Source organism: Chiloscyllium plagiosum, unplaced genomic scaffold (assembly GCF_037043375.1).
Source record: "Chiloscyllium plagiosum isolate Xiang-an unplaced genomic scaffold, Cpla_swu_hap1 HiC_scaffold_4, whole genome shotgun sequence".
NCBI classification, from domain to species: Eukaryota; Metazoa; Chordata; class Chondrichthyes; order Orectolobiformes; family Hemiscylliidae; genus Chiloscyllium; species Chiloscyllium plagiosum.
This window is the reverse complement of record NW_028270142.1, coordinates 124,732,152-124,747,921: the sequence shown is the minus strand read 5'-3', so window position 1 is coordinate 124,747,921 and position 15,770 is coordinate 124,732,152. Positions and strand designations below refer to the sequence as shown.

Here is a 15,770-nt window from a genome sequence, read left to right as displayed (position 1 = left end):
GGGAAGAGAGAACACCCTCACTTTCCTAATGACTGCTCCACAGCAATTCAGCACAATTGCTTCATTGAGAGACTTACAACAACTAAGCAGACAGGACGATGGCATTTTTTTGCTCTGAAGAAGGGTCACTGGACCCGAAACATTAACACTGATTTCTCTCTATGGATGCTGCCAGACCTGCTGAGTTTTTTCAGCAATGTGTGTTGTTTGTTTGTCTGAGTGAACAAGGGCTATGTTGTCCCAACAGTGTCATCAGGGCCACTGCTAGGACGAAAAGCGATCACTGACAATTAGCAAGATAGATTGTAGGTCTTTGGTAGGTGGGAGCTGAGAGGGGACTCCATAAAAGGGATGAAGATGGAGGCAGATTCAAGAGGACAAAGGTGGAGAGGTTGGTGGGTACATCCTATGGTCTACAGACCCTTAAAGCCACACATCCCTCTGTAAACACAGCAAAAGCCATCAAGGTTCTTTGAGAGCAATAGATAGGTGGGGTGGGATGGTCAATGGTGAGAATGCCACTATTACACACCTTCCACACACTTAACCATACTGAAAACTCGGCCCCATTTTCTGCATTGTTTTATTCCAGATGGCTATATTATCCTGAGTACTATAATGTGGCATCTGTGTAAACACACTTAGTTCAAAGAGAAACTGAATAGCAGAGATTGAGACGAACTCCTCAGTTTTAGCTCCCATTTTAAAGCTGTTTTGTTTTTCTTAAAAAAGCTGAGTGTGCATGTGAAACAGAACGGTGTGCCTGGATTTTGACGCATCTTTAGTACATATGGAATTTTATATAAATACAAACACAACAAAAAGTAATCAAATCTTATAAGTATCTTAAAGACAAACATAACAAGTATTTTGTTACAAGGAAAGCAATTGATTAAGAACACTGCTTTAAGGCTCAGTAAGCTAGAAGAACAATAATTCAGTCCTGCTGAGACCACAGGAATACTATGCATTCCACATTTGGAGTAGACCATCAGTAGAGCCCTTGTAGTGCAGTGGTAGCATCCTTACCTCTGAACCAGGTGATTCAGATTTAAGTTCTGCCTGTTCTAGAGGTCACAGAGTTATACAGCACAGAAACAGACACTTCAGACCAAGTAGTCCATGCCGAGTATAATCCCAATCTAAACCAGTCCCATATGCCTGCTCCTGGCCCACATCCCTCCTAGCCTTTCCTATTCATGTACTTTGCCAAGTGCCTTTTAAGTATTGGAAACGCACCCACGTCCACCATTTCCTCAGGAAGTTCATACCACACATGAACCACCCTCCGTTAAACTTTACCCCATGTCCGTCTTTTTAAAAAATATTTCTCCTTTCACCTTAACAAATGCTCCCCCTGGCCTTGAAATCCCCCCTCCTGGGAAAAAGACGACTAATTAACCCAACTCACACCCCTCATTATTTTATAAACTTCTATCAGGTCACCTCTGAACCTCCCACACTCCAGTGAAAAAAGTCCCAGCCTTTCTTTATAACTCAAACCTTTCATATCCAGCAAAATCTTAGTCAATCTATTCTGAACTATCTTTTGCTTAATAATATCCTTTCTATAACTGGGCAACCAAAACTGGACACAATATTCCAGAAGAGGCCTCACCAATGTTCTGTACAACCTCAACATGTGTAGTAACAGCTCCGAACAGCTGATTAGAACGTATCTAGAATTGAAAGTTTCAGCAATAGCTGAATTATTTTATATGAGATAGTTGAGGGAAAATCCATAAATATAAATTAAGATTTTTTAAAAAAAAATCACAACACCATGTTATAGTCCAACAGATTTAGGTTTCAGAGCACCACCAGGTCCTTCCACCACCTGGTGAAGGAGCAGCACTTCAAAAGCTAGTGTTTCCAAATAAACCTGTTGGACCATAACCTGGTGTTGTGATTTTTAATATTGTACACCCCAGTTCAAATTATAAATTAAGTGTACACAACCTACTTTAAAACAACACTCAACAGGTACAAAACACATTCAACATTTTTTTCTTTTACTGACTGCAGGGCAAATAGCAACCCCACTTTACTTTCCGTTAATAAACCTCTCAAAGATGCCAGTTTAATGACGAGCAATAACTCCATCCACATCAATCACTTCACGTATATGTGACCAGAATAGCTGCACTCAACAACGTTTCGAGTGATAGGTTAATCAATAACAACTTCGGCCTGATGTAAATCATTTCTTTTTAAACGCAAGGTGTGTCCAAAAGTACCATTACATACAGTGCGCTACCAGTTTCAGTATCTATTTCCCATCCATTTCCACAGGCCTTGATACGATCCAAACAGCAATGAACATGGGTAATTTATAAAAAGGATCAAGTTACACCCTTTGCTTTATTTTTTTGTAAATACGTAAGAACAATGATTGAGCCGAAATGACACTCAGAGAATTGAAAGACAACCCGAATAACCCTCTCCGAAAAACCCATGCAATATCAAATATATAATAAATGTCAATCCACAAATGCATTTGATACAGATACATTTGCACATCCAAGTTTGCTTTAACTACACTAAACCTGTATTACAAGATAACCACCTACCCCTGCAGCAACTCACAGCTGTCAAAACGCAGAGACAACCAGCAGCGATCGCCAGGCGTCATATATTTCAAAGGGCCACAAGAGGCGGCGCAGCAGCTGTCGGGAATTGTAGTCCAGGCCGTGATCAATCACCTGGGCGCTTGAGGGAGGTTGCTCAGCTAAGGAACTACAATGTCCAGAATGCAGAGCGGAAGCCGGCGATACCGTGGGTGGGTGCCAGACTGGGAAATGAATCATATTTTTGTTTCTTGTCCTGCATGTGATTTGTTGTACGAACGCTGAAAAGTCATTTGTGGGGGAACAAAAAACCAATTGATATGTTGGTCACAAACGATAAATGACATGATTATTTAATACGAATAGTGTGATATTGTATAACTCCTGTGTATTCGAGTACAACTAGTGAGGAGCTTTCACTTTCTGTTTATGGCGAGTTCTATTGGCAGACTTCTGGTGATTCTGTTTACAGCAAAAATAAAATCACAAGCTAATTACTCGATGCGCTCATAATTGCATCCATCATATGCTTTATAGCTGAAGAATACAACTCCAAAGGTGTATCGTAGCACGTCTGAACCGGTTGATTAAAATATCCCTAACTGCAGGTGTCAAACATTCTTTTCATTCCAAAAAAGCAGAGGTGTGACATATCTCCAAATATTTCCTTTTCCGAGGCATTGTATTCATCGGTGCTTGGCCATCAATTGTTTTGCCCCTTTTTTCCGTACAACCAAAATCCATCTCAATAAGAATGTACAGATCATTTCTGAAGGCTTCAATGCCCTGGATAATTACAAGACATACTTGTTCCTATATTCAAATCCTCCCGTTTTGAAGGCCAACACAAAAGATTTTTTTAAACTTATTTGCTGCACCTGCCTGTTTCGTTTTAGCGACTGATGCACCAGGACACCCAGGTCTTGTCGAACATTCCCTTATCTGCAGTCATTGTTTTTACCTCAATTTACAGCAAGTCAAGTAATAACCTGCCTTCCTGCTTTTTGCTACCAAAGTAGATAACCTCATATTTAACCACATTATGCTGCATTTGTCTTGCATTTGCCCACTAGTATTGACCCCTGTGCTATACCATTAATCACTGCCTGCCATTCAAAAAAAACCTATCAATTCTTACTGTTTGTTTCCTGTCTGCTAAACTATTTCTGTCCCTCTCAAAACATTACCCTCAATCCTCAATCCCATGTGCTTTACTTTTACACATTAATCTCTTATGGGAGAAAGTGAGGACTGCAGATGCTGGAGATCAGAGTCAAAAAGTGTGGTGCTGGAAAAGCACAGCTGGTCGGTAGCGTCCAAGGAGCAGGAGAGCCGATGTTTCAAGCGTAAGCTCTTGAGTCATACTACAATTAAAAGTTAACTATTTGCCTCTCCTCAGATACTGTCAGACCTGCTGTGTTTCTTCAACATTCTCTGTCTTTATTTCAGATTTTTAGAATCTGCAAGATTGTATTTTTATTGTAGACATCCCAGGTTCGAATCTTAGATTTACATTAGGTAAGGGCAAAATTTCTTTATGTGTTTATGTCCATGTATTCATAATACCATAAGACCATAAGACATCAGAGCAGAAAATAGGCCATTTGGCCCATCAAGTCTGCTTTGCCATTCAAACATAGCTGATAAGTTTTCCAACCCTGTAACCCTTCATTTCCTTGACAATGAAGAATCTGTCTATTTCTGTTTTAAATGTACTCAATGACATGGCCTCCACAGCCTTCTGTAGCAATAAATTCCACAGATTCACCACTCACTGGCTGAAGAAGTTTCACCTTATTTGTGTTCTAAAGGATTTTCCCTTTACTCTAAGTTGTTCCCTTGGGTCCAAGTCTCTCCTGCCCATGGAAACATCCTTCCCACATCCACTCTGTCCAGGCCATTCAGTATACTGTAAGTTTTAATTAGATTCTCATTCACCCGTCTAGTCCCAGAGTCCTAAAATATTCCTCATATGTTCAACCTTTCATTCCTGGGATCAATCTCCTGAACCTACTCTGAACCTGCTCCAGGGCCATTATATCCTTCCTGAGGAATGGGGTCCAAAATTGCTCACAATACTCTAAATGTGGTCTGACCAGAGTTTTATAACATCTCAGAAGTATATATTTGCTTTTATATTCTAGTCATCTTGAGATGAATGACAACATTGCATTTACCTTCCTAATTACTGACTCAACCTGCAAGCTTACTTTGAGAGAAATGTAGACTAGAACTCCCAAGTCCTTTTGCATTTCAGATTTTTGAATTTTCTTCCCATTTAAAAAATAATCCATACTTCTCTTCTTCCTACCAAAGTGCATGATCCATCTGCCAAATCTTTGCCCACTTTCTAAACCTGTCTAAATCTTTCTGCAGCTTTCCCACCTACCCAATACCACCTATCCCTCTACCTATCATCAGAACTTAGCCAGAATGCACTCAGTTCCTTCATCCAGATCATTAATGTATAAAGTCGTGATCCCAACACTACCCATTGTGGAACATCACGAGTCACCATCTTCCATCCTGAAAAGAACTCTTTTGTCCACACTCACTGCCTTCTGCCAGACAGCCAATCTTCTATCATGCTATTGCCATGCCTTTAACAACATTGGACCTTTTGTTACTTAGCAGTCTCCTGTGCAGCACATTATCAAAGGTCTTCTAGAAGAGCAGATAGATAACATTCATTGACTGTCCTTGGTTTAGCCTGCTCATTACCTCTTCAAAGAATTCCATAAGATTTGTCAGACATGACCTCCCTTGCTGATGTTGCCCTATTTTACCATGCATTACCAAATATTCAGAGACCTCATCATTCAGAATAGACTCCAAAATCTTACCAACAACCAAGTTCAGTCTGTTGTGGTTCTGTTCGCCGAGCTGGAAATTTTTGTTGCAAACGTTTCATCCCCTGTCTAGGTGACATCCTCAGTGCTTGGGAGCCTCCTGTGAAGTGCTTCTGTGGTGTTTCCTTCGGCTTTATAGTGGCCTGTCCCTGCCGCTTCCGGTTGTCAGTTTCAGCTGTCCGCTGTAGTGGCCGGTATATTGGGTCCAGGTCGATGTGTTTGTTGATTAAATTTGTGGATGAGTGCCATGCTTCTAGGAATTCCCTGGCTGTTCTTTGTTTGGCTTGCCCTATAATGGTAATGTTGTCCCAGTCAAATTCATGTTGTTTGTCGTCTGCGTGTCTGGCTACTAAGGATAGCTGGTCGTGGCGTTTCGTGGCGAGTTGATGTTCATGGATGCGGATCATTAGCTGTCTTCCTGTTTGACCTATATAGTGTTTTGTGCAGTCCTTGCATGGGATTTTGTACACTACATTAGTTTTGCTCATGCTGGGTATCGGGTCCTTCGTTCTGGTGAGTTGTTGTCTGAGGGTGGCTGTTGGTTTGTGTGCTGTTATAAGTCCTAGTGGTCGCAGTCGTCTGGCTGTCAGTTCTGAAATGCTCCTGATGTATGGTAGTGTGGCTAGTCCTTTGGGTTGCGGCATGTCCTCATTCCGTTGTCTTTCTCTTAGGCATCTGTTGATGAAAGTTCAGTCTAATCGGCCTATAATTTCCCATCTTTTGTCTTAATCTCTTCTTAATAACGTTAGTTATATTCCAGTCCTTTGGGGCCTTCCTTGACTCCAGTGATTCCTGAAGGATCACTACTAAAGCCTCCACTATTTCTTCAGCTATCTCCTTCAGAATTCTGGGGTGTAGCCCATCTGATCTTGGTAAATTATCCACTTTCAGACCATTCAGTTTTTCTTGCACCTTCTCCTTAGTGATGGCCATGATATTCATCTCTGCCCCCAACTCTCTTGAACTTTTAGTGTATTTTTCATGTCGTCCACCGTGAAGACTGATGCAAAGTACTTCTTTAGTTTCTTAGCCATTTCTTTGTTCCCCATTACTACTTCTTCAGCATTATTTCCAGTGACCCCAATGTCCACTTTTGCCTCTCTTTTGGTCTTTATATATCATGTAGGTCTTCCAGTCGCGAGAAGTAGAGCATTATGTCTGGTTTTTGTCCACAGTGTTCAAACTCAACTCACACTTTTGTATTTATCGTCAGTGATATGCAGCTCTGTGACAACATTGCAAGGTTGCTCCAGGGTATTGACGCCCTTATATAATATTATTCCAATGGGTAGCAACACACATGTTCGACAAGTGTAAGCCTGCAAAGGTTGCCAGGATAGTTCCTTTCAGAAACAGAAATCTGAACCTGATCCACTCATTTTCACAGCAAATGGATTAAAGTGAATAATAATGATTAGAGGATCTGCTTAATAGTCCAATGGAGGCATGTTTGGATTATGCCAAATACACTGTCACATGGTCTGAGATTAAGTACAGTTAAAATCACGATAGATCTAGAGGACGATAGCGGCTGGTCTTTCATTAGTGATTCATCAATAAATTTCACCTGAGGGTTACCACACCACAGGCGAATGGAGAGGTTGAGAAGGAGAGTCCTTCATGGTAGCCTCTTCCAGTGTGGAAATGCACATTGTTGGCATCATTCTGCATTCCAAACCAGTCATCTCAGCTAAGTGACCCCATTATCCAGTATCCAGATCAAGTAACTAATACAAGCTGAGAACTGAACTTGGAACTGTTATTTTTGTCTTCTATGCCAAGTTAATGTTTTGGGAAGAGCTACATGGGTTTCAGAATCATTTGAATCCTTGAGGGTGGTTTTTCCTGCTCTTTCACACTTCATCTTTGGTTGAGATAAGGATCTCATCCTCAAGACTATGAGCCATGGGCAATGACCACACCAACACATTTGCATTGGTGATACATCTATAATCTTAATGGAAAATGACAATGAAAGTATTGGGAAGACTTGCATTTATTTTAAGTGCACTGTCGACTTTAATGGGAAATCATTCGATCTAGTAATTTCCCTAGTCTTGTTGCCATTGTTCTGTGAAGTTGTAAATACAGGCTCTTAATATCAAATGAAGAAGAAATTGTAGGGCTGTATGGTGAGATGGGCAGATGACTACTATTGTGGGAGAATGCAAAGCAGTAACATTAACATTCAAAATTTCAGAAACTGGGGGTGTATGGATAAATTTATGACTGGTTTAACAGTTAAATTGGTATTTGCTTTTTAAAGTCTGGTAGCTACCATTCCTAAAATATTCAGGATGCGATAAGATGGCACATTATATGCATTTTCAAAAATACAGCATTAGATTTTACTGAGACAAGTTGCCATTTATGTTCACCTGTGAAGCCCAGATTAGATTGGCTTGAACATGTATTGTCACTCCATCATTAGTACAGGGCCATCACAGAGAGTTAGGCAGAAATTTAAAAAGGAGTTCCTCAAGGGTAGTAATATCTGGATTACTCCCAGTGCTACAAGCTAGTGAGGGCAGGAATAGGAGGATAGAGTAGATGAATGCATGGCTGAGGAGCTGGTGAATGAGAGAAGGATTCACATTTTTGGATCATTGGAATCTCTTTTGGGGTAGAGGTGAGCTGTACAAGAAGGACAGATTGTACTTAAATTGGAAGGGGACTAATATACTGGCAGGGAAATTTGCTAGAACTGCTTGGGAGGATTTAAACTAGTAAGGGGGGGGGGGGGGGGGGGGGGGGGGGTGGGACCCAGGGAGATAGTGAGGAAAGAGATCGATCTGAGACGAGTACAGCTGAGAACAGAAGTGAGTCAAACAGTCAGGGCAGGCAGGGACAAGGTAGGACTAATAAATTGAACTGCATTTATTTCAAAGCAAGGGACCTAACAGTAAAGGCAGATGAACTCAGGTTAGGAATATGGGACTGGGACATCATAGCAATTACGGAAACATGGCTCAGGGGTGGGCAGGACTGGCAGCTTAATGTTCCAGGATACAAATGCTACAGGAAGGATAGAAAGGGAGGCAAGAGAAGAGGGGGAGTGGCATTTTTGATAAGGGATAGCATTACAGCTGTGCTGAGGGAGGATATTCCTGGAAATACATCCAGGGAAGTTATTTGGGTGGAACAGAGAAATAAGAAAGGGATGATCACCTTATTGGGATCGTATTATTGACCCCCCAATAGTCAGAGGGAAATTGAGAAACAAACTTATAAGGAGATCTCAGCTATCTGTAAGAATAATAGGGTAGTTATGGTAGGGGATTTTAACTTTCCAAACATCGACTGGGACTGCCATTGTGTTAAAGGTTTAGATGGAGAGGAATTTCGTAAGTGTGTACAAGACAATTTTCTGATTCAGTATGTGGATGTACATACTAGAGAAGGTGCAAAACCTGACCTACCCTTGCGAAATAAGGCAGGGCAGGTGACTGAGGTGTCAGTGGGGGAGCACTTTGGGGCCAGCGGCCATAATTCTATTTGTTTCAAAATCGTGATGGAAAACGATAGACCAGATCTAAAAGTTGAAGTTCTAAATTGGAGAAAGGCTAATTTTGACGGTATTAGGCAAGAACTTTCAAAAGCTGATTGGAGGCAAATGTTCGCAGGTAAAGGGACAGCTGGAAAATGGGAAGCCTTCAGAAATGAGATAACGAGAATCCAGATAAATTATATTCTTGTCAGGGTGAAAGGGAAGGCTGGTAGGTATAGGGAATGCTGGATGACTAAAGAAATTGAAGGTTTGGTTCAGAAAAAGAAGGAAGCATATGGTCAGGTACAGACAGGATAGATCGAGTGAATCCTTAGAAGAGTATAAAGAAAGTAGGAGTATACGTAAGAGGGAAATCAGGAGGGCAAAGAGGGGGCATGAGATAGCGTTGGCAAATACAATTAAGGAGAATCCAAAGGGGTTTTACAAATATATTAAGGACAAAAGGGAAACTAGGGAGAGAATAGGGCACCTCAAAGATCAGCAAGGCTGCCTTTGTATGGAGCCACAGAAAATGGGGGAGATACTAAATGAATATTTTGCATCAGTATTTACTGTGAAAAAGGATATGGAAGATATAGACTGTAGGGAAATAGATGGTGACATCTTGCAAAATGTCCAGATTATAGAGGAGGAAGTGCTGGATGCCTTGAAACGGTTAAAGGTGGATAAATACCCAGGACCTGATCAGGTGTACTCGAGGAGTCTGTGGGAAGCTAGAGAAGTGATTGCTGAGCCTCTTGATGAGATATTTGTATCATCGATAGTCACAGGTGAGGTGCCGGAAGACTGGAGGTTGGCAAACGTGGTGCCACTGTTTAAAAAGGGCGGTCAAGACAAGCCAGGGAACTATAGACCGGTGAGCCTGGCCTCGGTGGTGGGCAAGTTGTTGGAGGGAATCCTGAGGGACAGGATGTACATGTATTTGGAAAGGCAAGGACTGATTAGGGATAGTCAACATGGCTTTGTGCGTGGGAAATCATGTCTCACAAACTTGATTGAGTTTTTTGAAGAAGTAACAAAGAAGACTGATGAGGGCAGAGCAGTAGATGTGATCTATATGGACTTCAGTAAGGTGTTCGACAAGGTTCCCCATGGGAGACTGGTTAGCAAGGTTAGATCGCATGCAATACCGGGAGAAGTAGCCATTTGGATACAGAACTGGCTCAAAGGTAAAAGACAGAGGGTGGTGGTGGAGAGTTGTTTTTCAGACTGGAGGCCTGTGACCAGTGGAGTGCCACAAGGATCAGTGCTGGGCGCTCTACTTTTTGTCATTTACATAAATGATTTGGATGCGAGCATAAGAGGTACAGTTAGTAAGTTTTCAGATGACACCAAAATTGGAGGTGTAGTGGACAGCGAAGAGGGTTACCTCAAATTACAACAGGATCTGGACCAGATGGGCCAATGGGCTGAGAAGTGGCAGATGGAGTTTAATTCAGATAAATGCGAGGTGCTGCAGTTTGGGAAAGCAAATCTTAGCAGGACTTATACACTTAATGGTAAGGTCCTAGGGAGTGTTGCTGAACAAAGAGACCTTGGAGTGCAGGTTCATAGCTCCTTGAAAGTGGATTCGCAAGCAGATAGGATAGTGAAGAAGGTGTTTGGTATGCTTTCTTTTATTGGTCAGAATATTGAGTACAGGAGTTGGGAGGTCATGTTGCGGCTGTACAGGACATTGGTTAGGCCACTGTTGGAATATTGTGTGCAATTCTGGTCTCCTTTCTATCAGAAAGATGTTGTGAAACTTGAAATGGTTCAGAAAAGATTTACAAGGATGCTGCCAGGGTTGGAGGATCTGAGCTACAGGGAGAGGCTGAACAGGCTGGGTCTGTTTTCCCTGGAGCGTCGGAGGCTGAAGGGTGACCTTATAGAGGTTTACAAAATTATAAGAGGCATAGAAAGGATAAATAGACAAAGTCTTTTCCCTGGGATCGGGGAGTCCAGAACTAGAGGCATAGGTTGAGGGTGAGAGGGGAAAGATATAAAAGAGACCTAAGGGGCAACCTTTTCACGCAGAGGGTGATACATGTATGGAATGAACTGCCAGAGGATGTGGTGGAGGCTGGTACAATTGCAACATTTAAGAGGCATTTGGATGGGTATATGAATAGGAAGGGTTTGGAGGGATATGGGGTGGGTGATGGCAGGTGGGACTAGATTGGGTTGGGATAGCTAGTCGGCATGGACTAAAGGGTCTGTTTCCACGCTGTACATCTCCAAGACTCTATGACTCTATAACGGGATATACTTTGCACAAGGATTCCAGTGGTTCAAAAAGATGGCCCCTAATTCCTTCCATGGATAAGTTGGGCAGTATCAAGTATGTACCATAACTAAGTACAAATAGTGAGAGCAGAAATGGGTCTAACTGTGATGCTGTTTCTGCATAAACAGGTGCTGTCTAAGAGTAAATAACATTCTGATTTTTAAAAATTCACTTGTGGGACTTGGGCATTGCTGGCTGGCCAGCATTTATTGCCCATCCCTAATTACCTTTGAAAAGGTGATGGTGAGCTGCCTTCTTGAATTGCTGCAGTCAATGTGCTATAGGTTGACTTCATCTCCATTGATCTTGATAGAGGTGTGTCCTCCACTTTTCTTTCTGAAGTCAATGATCAGTTGTTTTGTTTTGCTGAAGTTGAGAGAGAGAGATTATTACCATTGCACCATGCCACCATACGCCTTCCTGTATTCTGATGCATCATTGTTTATATCCAGCCTACAATTTTAGTGTCATCAGTGAACTTGTAGATGGCATTCATACTAAATAGTCGTAGGTGCACAAGGAGTACAGTAGGGGGCTGAGAATATATCCTTGGAGGGCATCAGTGTTGAGGATTATCATGGAGGAGGTGTTGTTGTCTATATTCACTGATTGCGGTCTGTGGGTCAAGAAGCTAGGTCTCTAAATTATGAGATGAATTTAGTTTGGAAAAGTAGGTGGAGCTGTAGTCAATAAATAGGCGCCTGACGTTAGTATCCTTATTGCCTAGATGTTTCAAGAATGAGTGTGGGGCTAGGAAATGGCATCCGCTTTTGACATGTTGCAACGGTAGGCAAATTGCAAGGGATAGAGTCAGGCTGGGAGGTTGGAGTTGATGTGGCCCATGACTAACCTCTCAAAGTACTTCATGGTCATCGAGGTCAGAGCAAACAGATGGCAGTTGTTTGAGGCAAGTTGCATGTGTTTCTTCGTGAAGCAGATGGGGACTTCAGATTGTAATAAGGAGAGGTAGAATATGTCAGCAAATACTTCCACCAGCTGGTCCACATAGAATTTGAGTACCTGGCCAGTCACCCCATTTGGGCCAGTCGCTTTCCTCGGATTTATTATCAAGAAGGCCAATCTGAATTCCAGGATTTTGACCCAGCAACAATGAAGGAATGCCAATATATTTCCAACTCAGGATGGTGAGTGGCTTGGAGGGGAACTTGCTGGTGGTGGAGTTTCCATGTTTCCTGTGCTTCTATCCTTCTAGATGGAAGTTGTCATGGGTTTAGAAAGTGCTGTCTAAGGATTTTTAATGAATATTCCTTGTTGATATCACTTGAACTGATCAGCAAATAAACATAAGTATCTCTGAATCATTACCTCACTTTGGACTTTATGTAATGTTGAATAAAAAAGGTGAATGTAAGTTGGTAGCCTGGTTTATGTCTCTTTCAATTTTTATTTCTATTTCCTATTTTAAGTTTACAGTATTACATGTAGTCAAAGGTATGCTCAATCAATGCCAGGGGTGTTTGAGTTGCTTGTGTTTCTGCTCGGATAAATTCAGCTATCCTGTGCTAACCGTGCAGTGATGTTTCACTTGACGAGCATATAAATGTAAGGAAGGGGTGCCAGATTGTAGTCACAGTGATCCCTTGCGACCACTTGCTTCAAGCAAAGCTCTCCACTAGGAGCGCAGAAGTGCTGCATTTGTCTTCAACTAGCAGAAGTGGCGCTTTAGGCTCCTTGTCAATCTACTGCTGAAAGTCACAGGTCCTCAGCTGGCCATTACACTATGGTACATATTTTTATGAGAAGTTATTAAATCTTGCACAAGTGCTTTACCTTTGAAACAATTTGTTCAAAGAATAATGAAGATAGTGAAGTAATTAAAATGGCAAAAGATAAACTGGAGTCAGAGCATGTTTTTTCTTTCAAATTGGTGAACATTCAAAGACAATGATTTCGCAGTGACTGCATTGAAATGCCTGTACGGAGAAGTCGAGAGATCTCAATGGAGTACGTTACACTGGCTATGGCCAGCCAGCTCAACTGAGGAAATTCTGATCCCCTGGTTATATTGACCCAGGTTAACAAGCCTAAACAAGAACCTCATAGTCAAGGAGGTCCACCTGGTCCCAATCACTACACTAGTCCAGTATATTTTATCCCAACACCATGTCATCTTGAGGTAGCTTTATGTATGGTCCTCTATCAAAAGGCTTTCCAAATCCAAATGTATTGATTTCTCTTTATCAGTTCTGTCTGTTGCCTCCTCAAAGAATCCTGCCTTATTACACATTACTTGATGCAAAATAGGCTGATACTTGGTTTGGATCCACAACACAATATTCCAATAAACCATCCACAATAGACTATGAATTCTTCCTCAGGACTATCACTTGATTTTCATAATTTTCATGCAAAGTAAAGTCATGCTTTTGTTTACAGGCCATCATAATCGCCTAATTTTTTGTCTGAATATAGCTACTGCTCAGGGACTACTTCACCAGTATCTTCATTCCCTTGTTGTTTCTTACCTCCATCCATGTGGATTCTACATTCTTCTATTGTCAGACATTTCTTCCTTTTATATCTATTCCATCTTGCACGAACAAAGTTACTCCTCAACCGTTTCCTGCTTGTCCTTTTGAAATGTCACACACTCCAAAAATGTCATTCTCAGCTTTGATCTCCTTGTAACTAATGATGACAAGATCATACTCATTAATCCCTACATGTGCCACTAATTCATTTATTTTGTTGCAAATATGATTTGTATTCAAGACAAGTCATGTTGACCATTTTTACCTGTTTGACCCTAATTACAAACTTTTAAAATGTTTGTACACTCCCCTCACACCCAAATATCTTCCCTGAAATGCCAATATATTCTTATTGATTTGAAAGCCTTCCTTTTCCTCTTTCCTATTCTCCTTTCCATTTCTCTCTATTTAGTTTAAATCCAACTCTATAGACATAGATATTAAGACGACATGGTGGCTCAGTGGTTAGCACTGCTGTCTCACAGTATCAGTGACCCGGGTTAGATTTCACCCTTGGATGACTATCTGTGTCAAGTTTGCACATTGTCCCCGTGTCTGCATGGATTTCCTTAATGTACTCCAGTTTCCTCCCACTGTCCAAAGATGTGCAGGTTAGGTGGATTGACCATGCTAAATTGCCCAATGTGTCCAGGGATGTGCAGGTTAGGTGAATTAACAATGGTAAATGCAGGTTTACAGGGATAGGGTAGAGGAGTGGATCTGGGTGGGATGTTCTTTGGAGGGTCGGTATGGACTTGATGGGCTGAATGGCTTGCACCAACACTCAAGCGAATCTATGATATTATATTTGCTGGGATACTGGTCCCAGAACAGCTGAAGTGAAGCCTGACCCTTCAGCTTCTTTCTAGTCTTGTGCTCGTGACAGTGCCCCATTGACCGAAACCAATTCCACTCACTCCAATTTTTAAACAAAGGATTTAATACCTTGGCTTTATTCACTCTATGCTTGGCTCAGCTGGTTATCTCAAATTTATCACCTTGCAGCCTTTTAATTTAGCTCCTAATTGTTCAAATTCTGTCAGTGTCTCCTTTCTTGTCCAATCAATGTTATTGGTAATAATGTGACCATCTCCAGCTGAATATCATTGCAATGGAGAAGGAATACAGAGATTTACAGAACAGAGGGATCGGGAGTCTTGTCCATCAATCACAAAATGGCAAGCATATAAATTTAATAGGTAACAGGGATGGCAAATGGAATGTCAACCTTTATTTCAAAGGGAATAGTACATAAAAGTAAGATGACCCATAGCTAGAATACTGTGAACAGTTTTGGGCATATTATGGGAGGAAAGATAACAGATATTGGAGGCAAGGGACTACCTTATAAGAAGAGGTCAAATAGGTTGGGCCTGTACTCATTGGAATATCAAAGAATGAGAGGTGATCTTCTGGAAGCATACAAGATTCTTTGGGGACTTGACAGGACAGATGTGGAAAAGTTCTTTCCCATTGCGGGAGAATCAAGGACCATTTTGTTTAGTACAGAGGGCTATGGAGGCTGGATCATATAGTTAAAGTTGAAATAGACAGATTTTTAATCAGTAAGGGAATCAAGGGTGATGGTAAAAAGGCAGGAAAGTGGACTTGAGTATTATCAGATCAGTTATCATCTCATTGAACAGGAGAACTGAATGCCCACCTCCACTGCCAGGTCTTATTAATAATCACTTTTGACACAGAATTCTGTACATGCAGTGGCTAAGCTGAGCCAGAGAACTGCCAGCCATCTGATTAGCCAGCAGCTCTTGGAGTCAGGATTTCCTCCCAGATGGGAACATAATTTTTGCTCTGAACCAAATTGGAACCCAATGGCCATAAAATTGGCTCTGACGGACCTGGCCAAGCAGAAATGAAGATATCCCAAAACCCTGAGGGTGGCATGGGGTGGCGGAGGGGAATGGCTGAGAGGTGGTGTTGGTAGAACATGTCCATCACCTCCACATAAAACTCAGCCCCATATATTGCTGATCAGTAATCCTCAAAACATCTACAGACAGCTGCAAGCATTCAATGGTGAATGCCATTCCTTCATAACTGACTGTGGGGCAATGCCATTTTTGGATA

General features: G+C 41.6%; 1 protein-coding gene across 2 annotated transcripts in view; it reads right to left on the bottom strand.

Moving 5' to 3' along the window:
- The window catches only part of tsnare1 (T-SNARE Domain Containing 1), a 912,841-nt gene extending 910,176 nt beyond the window's left edge, over positions 1-2,665 (bottom strand). The window contains exon 1 of one of the 2 annotated variants that reach the window (XR_015757044.1): positions 2,571-2,665. The gene's annotated coding sequence lies outside the window, so the exon portion shown is untranslated. The remainder of the gene's footprint in view (positions 1-2,570) is intronic. The other variant, XR_015757042.1, reaches the window with a different exon arrangement.
- Between the last annotated feature and the right edge of the window lie 13,105 nt (positions 2,666-15,770).